Here is a 9,734-nt window from a genome sequence, read left to right on the forward strand (position 1 = left end):
AACCTTTCTACATTTATAAGCTTATGTGGAGTTAGTCATGTTAACTTAAACGAATTTTAGAAAAATTGCAAAAATCTAAGGGACATTAAAAATTTTCTAGTAGATGAAATACCAACATTATATGCAAAGATTAAATAATCCTGCTTCATTTCTCATAGAAATTATTCAAGGTATTTTAGGAGAAATTTAAACTACTTTTCTCACTGAGGTAAAAGAAACAATTAGAACACTACTCATACACAAAAGAAAGAAATCTATAACATCTAAGACAACAAACCCTAAATTAATCTATCTAATCAGGAGCTAACTCCCTTTCTAGACATCTACTAAGAAAGAATAATTCCTAATAAAGTTATAAATGATTTTCTCTTTTGTCTTGGATTTTTTACTAAGATGTGTATGTATTATCTTCTATGATAAAAAAAATCAAATCTCAAAACTAGCAATACAACTTCCATGCTCCGATCATCAGCCTGAAGAAGGACACTAGGAGAGGCAGAAGATGTGCTAGACAGACCTTCATTCTGTAGGAAAAGCCCTGTCTCTGATAGACGATAATTCAGAATAACAGAATATCAATATACTCACTCAGTTCTTCAACGTCTAAATGATAAGTAATTCGATTTTTTGACTGTGATAATAACTTCTTTAGTAGCACCTGTCTAGGAAAGGTGAAAAAAGTTTCTTGTGCAAATAATAATATTCAGAAGAAATCTTAGGAAGGAAAAGTGGTGTTTTACTTCAGAACAAAATAAAAATAGAAATGGAAAATAATAGCAATTACAGCACTTATTTCCCAGTTCTTAAAATAATTTCCATTATATAGAAAAGTGTTATAATAAATGCATAAGAACAATTATGAACAATGACCATAGTCTGTTTAATTTTAAAAACAGAACTACAAAACTGGTCAACACGCTGCAAAGGAATATAATAAAGTAATTCTTCCACAAACAACAGTCCACATTGAAGATTGTATAAAATTCTATCACAATAGTCTATGACCACCTTGATATGACAATGCCACATACATAGTAGTACATACATGTAAGACCAGCCTGGTTTCCTAAGGTACAAGTGCCTATGTAAACTACCGTCACTCAGCTTTTAAGGACAAAGTCAGCCCAAGCCATGCAAGGCTGACCCTGTTTGCCCAGAGCTAATGGAATTACACACTACATAACCTGAGTGATTCTTCAAACTCCGTTTTATACATTTGGCTTGAACTTCATAAACTAAATTCAGGAGACCAGGCTGGGGAAATTCTGCATCAACACCACCATCCTGTTCATAGTGCTAAGGTTAAAAAAAAAAAAAAAAAAAAAAAAGGTATCGGGAGGTTAACCAGAGTTGGGCTAAAAGGCTAAACAGATGTGTGAATTAGTGGATCTCAACCTTCACTACAAATGCAAGTCGCCTAAGATTCACTTTAAAAACGTCAGGGACTCAGTGGTTAGGAACATTGGCTGCTGTTGCAGAGGACCCAGATATGATGCCCTGTCTCCACATGGTGACTCACAGCCATCTACACATCCATTTCCAAGCGACCTAATGTCCTCTTCTGGCTCTGTCGAGCACTGCACATACATGGTGCACAGACACACACGTAGGCACAATACCGGCACACACAAACCCTTAAAAATGTCTAAGTGCCAGACTGACTGAATCAGAATCTGTAGAAACTGATCCTATGTTGTTTTCTACTGACCCATGAGAAAATTCTAACCCAGAGAAAGGATTTAAAAGCATAGCAATAGATAAGATAAAAAATATTATTCAGGTTGAAAATAGCCAAAGCGGAGAGTTGTGTTCTAACCCAAAAAGAAGCTGCAAAGATCAGAGGATCACAAACATGACGATTTTTATAACAGCAGAGTATGAAGTAGACAATCACAGTAGCCACAGCACCAAGATGTTGCCTGAGTGGCTGACTGCTAGGTACTGAGAACATGTAAAGGAGCACTCCTCCTGGGGTCTCCTACTCTGCCAGGGCTGTGAGAATAAATGGCACATGAAAGGAGATAGATGTCACGGTGACGTCTCCACATCCCCTATGCTACTTTCTTTAAACTGTGGTGATTAAAAAAGAAAAGCATTTGGAATTTCATTTGGCCAAGTACTAAAGCTAAGCTAAACCTATAAAATTTACATGTAAAACTTCTATCTTTCCAGCACTCTGCCTTCACAAATACCAACATGTTTAATACTCATTACTTTGTTTTAAACAGATTGAAAAAGGAAAACTACCTTCTGACTGTACTTCCACCTGACTTCTAATACCTTCTACATTTAAGTGAATGTGGGTTTAACAGAACATTGTCAAAATGTAATAAGAGATATTGATATTAGCTATATATCAATGTAACTCACATTAACATTGTTAATGTTGGCTCTCAGTAAGTCTAATAATGTCATCATTATAAACATCCCTATCATTTATAGTACCGTTGGCCTCTACAGCTGCCAACACTGGCATTTTCTCTTTTTTTAAAGGTTTATTTTATTTTATGTACATGAATATACTGTCTTCAGACACACCAGAAAAGGGCATCAGATCCCATCACAGATGGTTGTGAGCCACCATGTGGTTGCTGAGAGTTGAACTCAGGACCTCTGGAAGAGCAGTCATTGCTGCTAACCGCTGAGCCATCTCTCCAGCCCCAACACTGGTGTTTTCTTCATCCTTGCTTTCAGGTCCCCACCTAATAAAAAACTCAGAGGTAATCAAGCCTCAGAGAGACTGTAAAGTAAAATATATAGAATCATCCTTACTTTTAATTTTTAATTTTGCAGTGCGTGCGTGCGTGCGTGCGTGCGTGCGTGCGTGCGTGCGTGCGTGCGTGCGTGCGTGCGTGCGTGCGTGCGTGCGTGCGTGCGTGCGTGCGTGCGTGCGTGCGTGCGTGCGTGCGTGCGTGCGTGCGTGCGTGCGTGCGTGCGTGCGTGCGTGCGTGCGTGCGTGCGTGCGTGCGTGCGTGCGTGCGTGCGTGCGTGCGTGCGTGCGTGCGTGCGTGCGTGCGTGCGTGCGTGCGTGCGTGCGTGCGTGCGTGCGTGCGTGCGTGCGTGCGTGCGTGCGTGCGTGCGTGCGTGCGTGCGTGCGTGCGTGCGTGCGTGCGTGCGTGCGTGCGTGCGTGCGTGCGTGCGTGCGTGCGTGCGTGCGTGCGTGCGTGCGTGCGTGGCTTGTGATAGAGGCCGGAAAGGATATTGGGTCCCATAGAGCTGGAGTTTCAGGTTGTTGTGAACAACTTGACTTGGGTGCTGAGAACCAAACTCAAGTCCTCTTCAAGAATAACAAATGTGCTCACCACTGACCATTTCTCCAACACCCAGAGTTATCTCTATGCAAACACTGGTAGGAGTGTAACAGACTGGATGAGACTCTCGGCTGTGCTGCTGGATGACTGTACAATCCACTCCCCTCTCACTGTTTCACAACTGTAAAGCTGAGACGATGAGCTGGTCTGACAACTTTTGAAAGGATTAAATGAGGTAGAATGTTCACTAGATGAGTAAAACCAATTCTTGAGAAAACAGAAAATCCTAGCACTTTTGTCAAGTAAAAACAAATAACTGGCTATGCTACCCAAAATAAAGTTACCATAATGAACTTTTCATTTTTGAACTGATAAAAATGTTTATGTAGTTACCAAGAAAATGAAAATAAAAATCTATTAATGGTTATTCTGTAGGTTTAGTATTTTGATTATTACGTGATGAGAAGTATTTCCCTTCTGGTCCAATTTTAGATATAATTCAGTAATGCCTGGCTCTGTTTTTATAATAGTATTCAGTATGGCCTTATGCTAATTAAAATAAATTTTAAATCTCAATAGGTGTTTTAATGAATAAGAAAATTAAACCATGAATCATACTCTCTAGAAGCTTTGACACAAGTTTTGATATGACTGACCAAGTTCAGCTATACAGAATTTTCATCTCATCTCTTCTGAGTTTGTTTCCTATGGGTTGCAATTCCTGCAAGGACACAGACACACATGCACGCACGCACGCACACTGCAACAACTAAGGATGGACACTTTAAAAATATTTCTTGGTCATTCTTTTCTCCAGACAACTTGGTACAACTCCATGGCCACCTCTTTTCTTTCCTTTTTTCTCTCTCTCTTTTTCTCTCTCTCTTTCTCTCTTTCTTTCTCTCTTTCTTTCTTTCTTTTCTTTCTTCTTTCTTTCTTTTATCCTTCAGAGGCTGGCTTGCTACCAATATACCTGTCAATTAGCTATACTGATGACTTTCTTTTGTTCTGTGATGATAAATTCTCATGTAGCCAGTTCCACATTAGAGCTTATCATTCAGGACAACCTGAGACATTGATTCCAGGCCATGTTACTCAGAATAAATCATTTCTTATTCCCTTTGAGGAGAGGGTTGTATTTTTTGACAACAGAGTGAGTAAAAAAGAAAGTGGCAGATGCACTGAATTAACCCAGAAATCTCCAGTTAATACTGTGAAAGGTTTTTTAAGTACATACACTGCATTGCTCACCCCACTCTCCCAAGAAAGTGTGTGTGTGTATGTGAAATGTATAGATTTATTTTATGTATATGAATGTTCTGTGTGCATTGTATGTATGTACAATGAGCATGTCAGGGACCTGGGGAGGTCAGAAGAAGGTGCTCGATTATCTGGAACTGAAGTTATGGATGGATGTTAGCCACTGTAGGATTTGGGAAACAACCTCTCCAAGATCAACAGGGGTTCTTAACTACTGAGGAATCTCACCAGCCCCTCATATTTTTAAAGAATCAGTTTTGTGTCTGATTAATTCATCTGGGAAATTTGTTTAAAGGGTAGATTCCTGGATCCATCTTCAGTAAAAGTAGTGAAGATCTGGAGTAGGAATGGAATGTGAATTTTTAGCAACCCTCATCCCCTAACTCCCCAGCATTCAGACACTTTTAATAAATGACCCTAAATATAGATGATTTCCTGCAATTCCTAAACGATTTCTCTGAGTCCTTGTGATAAACAGCCAAGTGGTCCAGGCTGACTGTAAGCTGCTCAGTTCCTGTATAGCTCTTTGCTTTTGTACATAAAAATTGTTATATGTACATGTGCATGCATTATAAGTACGAAATGCTATTCTTAGAAGAAAAGAAGAAGAAAAAGGAACATAAAAGAAAAAATCCAAATGAAATCTACACTGATGAGTTTATAGGCTTTTAGAGGGAGAAATAGTTTATTCTTTTCCAAAAATTAAACCTAATCCAGGCTCTGAGACAAAATAAGTGCTAGCATGCTGTGCAGGGAAGATAGAATAGACTTATAGGTAAGGCATCTTTTCAAAGTCTTAGGGAAGCATGAGTCTTTTGTAACTTCCGTATAACATGTGCTTCTTTGAACAGATTTTATGATGATCTGATAAAGAACCCAACCTACTATGATTCATTATGCAGAGAGATGAGTGAGACCAATTCCTTTCCGTTATCACTTACTTTTGGTGTATTCAGATACAAGGTGTTTTCCTTGTACAAATTCTTTAACTTGCCTTGTGCTATTTTCCTTGGAACTTCCCACAGTAGTGTTTATGATATTCACTCTTCTTTGCATTATGAAAGGAAAAAACATAAAGAAAAAAATTTTTAAATCTCATCTTTTCTAGGCATCACATGCATCTCTAATCTCTCTTGCATAGTGTATTAAATTTCCTGGCTGCTTTGAATATGCAAGACAGTGTTAAATTTACAGTGGGAAAGGCAATGTTTTTGAACTGAAGTTTGTTTCTTTAGCTTTTGTTTTGTTTTGTTTTGTTTTGATGTACTGGAAAGTGTTTGGTTTCTCTGATTTAATTGAAATGGAAATAGATGCACATTAAAATGCACAATAATAGATTTCTAAAGTTTTACTTTATACAGAGAAATTAAATTTTCTTTGAAAATTATGAACAGCATCAGTGGCTTCTTCCTTCAGAAAAACAAGCTTTATTGCCTGTCAGACATTGAGATCACTATGTTCCAAGCTTACAGATTCCCTGTGGATAGATGTTAAAGATGTCTGGCTTCCTCTAAAGTAGTGGCTCTCAACCTCCTAATGCTGTGTCCCTGAAGGCTAGGCTGATTCCATGATAGGCTTCAAATTGGCAGTTAAGACTAGGCCTAAATTTTACCAAAAGCGATCTACAGATTCAATGCAATCCCCATCAAAATACCAATCCAAATCTTCAAAGAGTTAGACACAACAATTTGCAAATTCATCTGGAATAACAAAAAACCCAGGATAGCTAAAACTATCCTCAACAATAAAAGGACTTCAGGGGGAATCACTATCCCTGAACTCAAGCAGTATTACAGAGCAATAGTGATAAAAACTGCATGGTACTGGTACAGAGACAGACAGATAGACCAATGGAACAAAACTGAAGACCCAGAAATGAACCCACACACCTATGGGCACTTGATTTTTGACAAAGGAGCCAAAACCATCAAATGGAAAAAAGATAGCATTTTCAGCAAATGGTGCTGGTTCAACTGGAGGTCAACATGTAGAAGAATGCAGATCGATCCATGCTTATCACCCTGTACAAAGCTTAAGTCCAAGTGGATCAAGGACCTCCACATCAAACCAGATACACTCAAACTAATAGAAGAAAAACTAGGGAAGCATCTGGAACACATGGGCACTGGAAAAAATTTCCTGAACAAAACACCAATGGCTTATGCTCTAAGATCAAGAATCGACAAATGGGATCTCATAAAACTGCAAAGCTTCTGTAAGGCAAAGGACACTGTGGTTAGGACAAAACGCCAACCAACAGATTGGGAAAAGATCTTTACCAATCCTACAACAGATAGAGGGCTTATATCCAAAATATACAAAAAACTCAAGAAGTTAGACCGCGGGGAGACAAATAACCCTATTAAAAAATGGGGTTCAGAGCTAAACAAAGAATTCACAGCTGAGGAATGCCGAATGGCTGAGAAACACCTAAAGAAATGTTCAACATCTTTAGTCATAAGGGAAATGCAAATCAAAACAACCCTGAGATTTCACCTCACACCAGTGAGAATGGCTAAGATCAAAAACTCAGGTGACAGCAGATGCTGGCGAGGATGTGGAGAAAGAGGAACACTCCTCCATTGTTGGTGGGATTGCAGACTGGTACAACCATTCTGGAAATCAGCCTGGAGGTTCCTCAGAAAATTGGACATTGAACTGTCTGAGGATCCAGCTATACCTCTCTTGGGCATATACCCAAAAGATGCCCCAACATATAAAAAAAGACACGTGCTCCACTATGTTCATTGCAGCCTTATTTATAATAGCCAGAAGCTGGAAAGAACCCAGATGCCCTTCAACAGAGGAATGGATACAGAAAATGTGGTACATCTACACAATGGAATATTACTCAGCTATCAAAAACAATGACTTTATGAAATTTGTAGGCAAATGGTTGGAACTGGAAAATATCATCCTGAGTGAGGTAACCCAATCACAGAAAAACACACATGGTATGCACTCATTGATAAGTGGCTATTAGCCCAAATGCTTGAATTACCCTAGATGCCTAGAACAAATGAAACTCAAGACAGATGATCAAAATGTGAATGCTTCACTCCTTCTTTAAAAGGGGAACAAGAATACACTTGGCAGGGAATAGAGAGGGAAAGATTAAAACAGACACAGAAGGAACACCCATTCAGAGCCTGCCCCACATGTGGCCCATACATATACAGCCATCCAATTAGACAAGATGGATGAAGCAAAGAAGTGCAGGCCGACAGGAGCCTGATGTAGATCTCTCCTGAGAGACACAGCCAGAATACAGCAAATACAGAGGCGAATGCCAGCAGCAAACCACTGAACTGAGAATAGGACCCCTGTTGAAGGAATCAGAGAAAGAACTGGAAGAGCTTGAAGGGGCTCGTGACCCCTTATGAACAACAATGCCAAGCAACCAGAGCTTCCAGGGACTAAGCCACTACCTAAAGACTATACATGGACTGACCCTGGACTCTGACCTCATAGCAATGCATATCCTAGTAAGAGCACCAGTGGAAGGGGAAACCCTGGGTCCTGCTAAGACTGAACCCCCAGTGAACTAGATTGCAATGGGGGGAGGATGGGGAGGGGAACACCCATAAGGAAGGGGAGGGGGAGGGATTAGGGGGATGATTGCCCGGAAACCGGGAAAGGGAATAACACTCAAAATGTAAATAAGAATTACTCAAGTTAATAAAAAAAAAAAAAAAAAAAAAAAAAGACTAGGCCTAAATCTCTGTTTCCAAGAACAAGACAATTCCAGGCAAGTCCAGGCCTCAGAAACTGCTGTCACCTGCCTTGAAGTAAAGACAATAGATCAGGAGCAGTTTCCAGACTTCCTCAGCTACTTCCTCAGAAAGTTTCCAGCTCCCACACACTGGTAATAGAACGAACGTCAGTAGAGATGGGCCCAACAGATTAACATAGAGGTCACCTAGCACAACATTCCCTGATGTGCTTTAAATCAGGGCTGCAAGCTCAACTGGTTGTCTATGTTGGTAACAGGACTCCCAGTGTGCTGGCCTTCTGCAGAACACAACACTCTGCATTTACAGACTATTTGAGTCTGGGGTCACATTCTTCAGTGAACCGTGGACCCTTACAACTCTTAATACAGTTCCTCATGTGGTGACCCCAAACATAAAATTATTTTCGTTACTATATCATAACTAATTTTGCTACTGTTATCAAACAACATGTAAATATCTGTGTTTTCTGATGGTCTTAGGCAACACAGTAAAAGAGTTGTTTGATCCCCAAGAGGTCATGGCCTACAAGTAGAGAGAACCTATGCTCTGAGGGTTATACTGGAGATTTGATTCAAGGTGGTGGAGGCCACCAGCACCCAAGGAATCACAGAGCATCTCCAAGGAGCTCCAAGAGAAAACACAATGACAAAGGAGTCTGCAGAGCTCTCAGTATCTCCAGAACAACTAAAAGGAGGCAAGTTTTATGGGAGGACACATTTTTAAAGTGGACTCAGAAAATGGGAAGGAAAGACAGTGAAGCAGAGCTGAGGTGGTGGTGTCACCCTAGAGACGACATGGCAGTGACAGGCATGGATGGGAGCAGCATGGGATTGCAGTTGCAGCTGACAAAGGAACATGTTGCTGAGTACGGCAGGTACATGGCCTGCTGGCAGGCACAGGACAGCTGGCCCAGCTGGCAGCATGAAGCCACTGCAGCTGCAGCTTGAGCTGTTTGCCCTCCTCAGGACAGGAGAGCCTGGGTCTGCAGCTGTCTCTGGGCTGTGTGGTGAGCTGTGTGCAAAGGCCTGAAGTTCGCATGGCTCCTGCCCCTGATGCCCTCCCAATAAGATCACACTGAGTCTGGATAACAACAGGACATCCAAGAAAAGTCTCAGTGCTAGTCCAGAACTTATGGTGCTTCAGAAACCAGAAACCTTGAACCAGATCAATGGCTCTTTGCAATTAGAATTTGTAATGTAAAGCTGTTTGGGCAAATATATATATATACTGTGTAACACACTGCAGCTTACAATGCCTCTTTGATGAACAAATAAGTAATAGAGAGGTGGGAAGGATGGCTGTGAGGGGCCAAATCTTTTAAGTTCAGACTCCATTTTAGAGAACCTGACCAAAGTTTGAACTCAGGTAAACCAACAAGCCAGTACCTAACATTAGATCCCAAGTTGCCCCCCAACAAAACCCAAGTCTAGCTCCAGTCTCTAGGCTAATCCTCAAGACCAGCATCTCCAGGTTATTCCCCCAACAAACC

Source organism: Rattus norvegicus, chromosome 8, assembly GCF_021556685.1.
Source record: "Rattus norvegicus strain SHRSP/BbbUtx chromosome 8, alternate assembly SHRSP_T2T, whole genome shotgun sequence".
Taxonomy (NCBI): domain Eukaryota; kingdom Metazoa; phylum Chordata; class Mammalia; order Rodentia; family Muridae; genus Rattus; species Rattus norvegicus.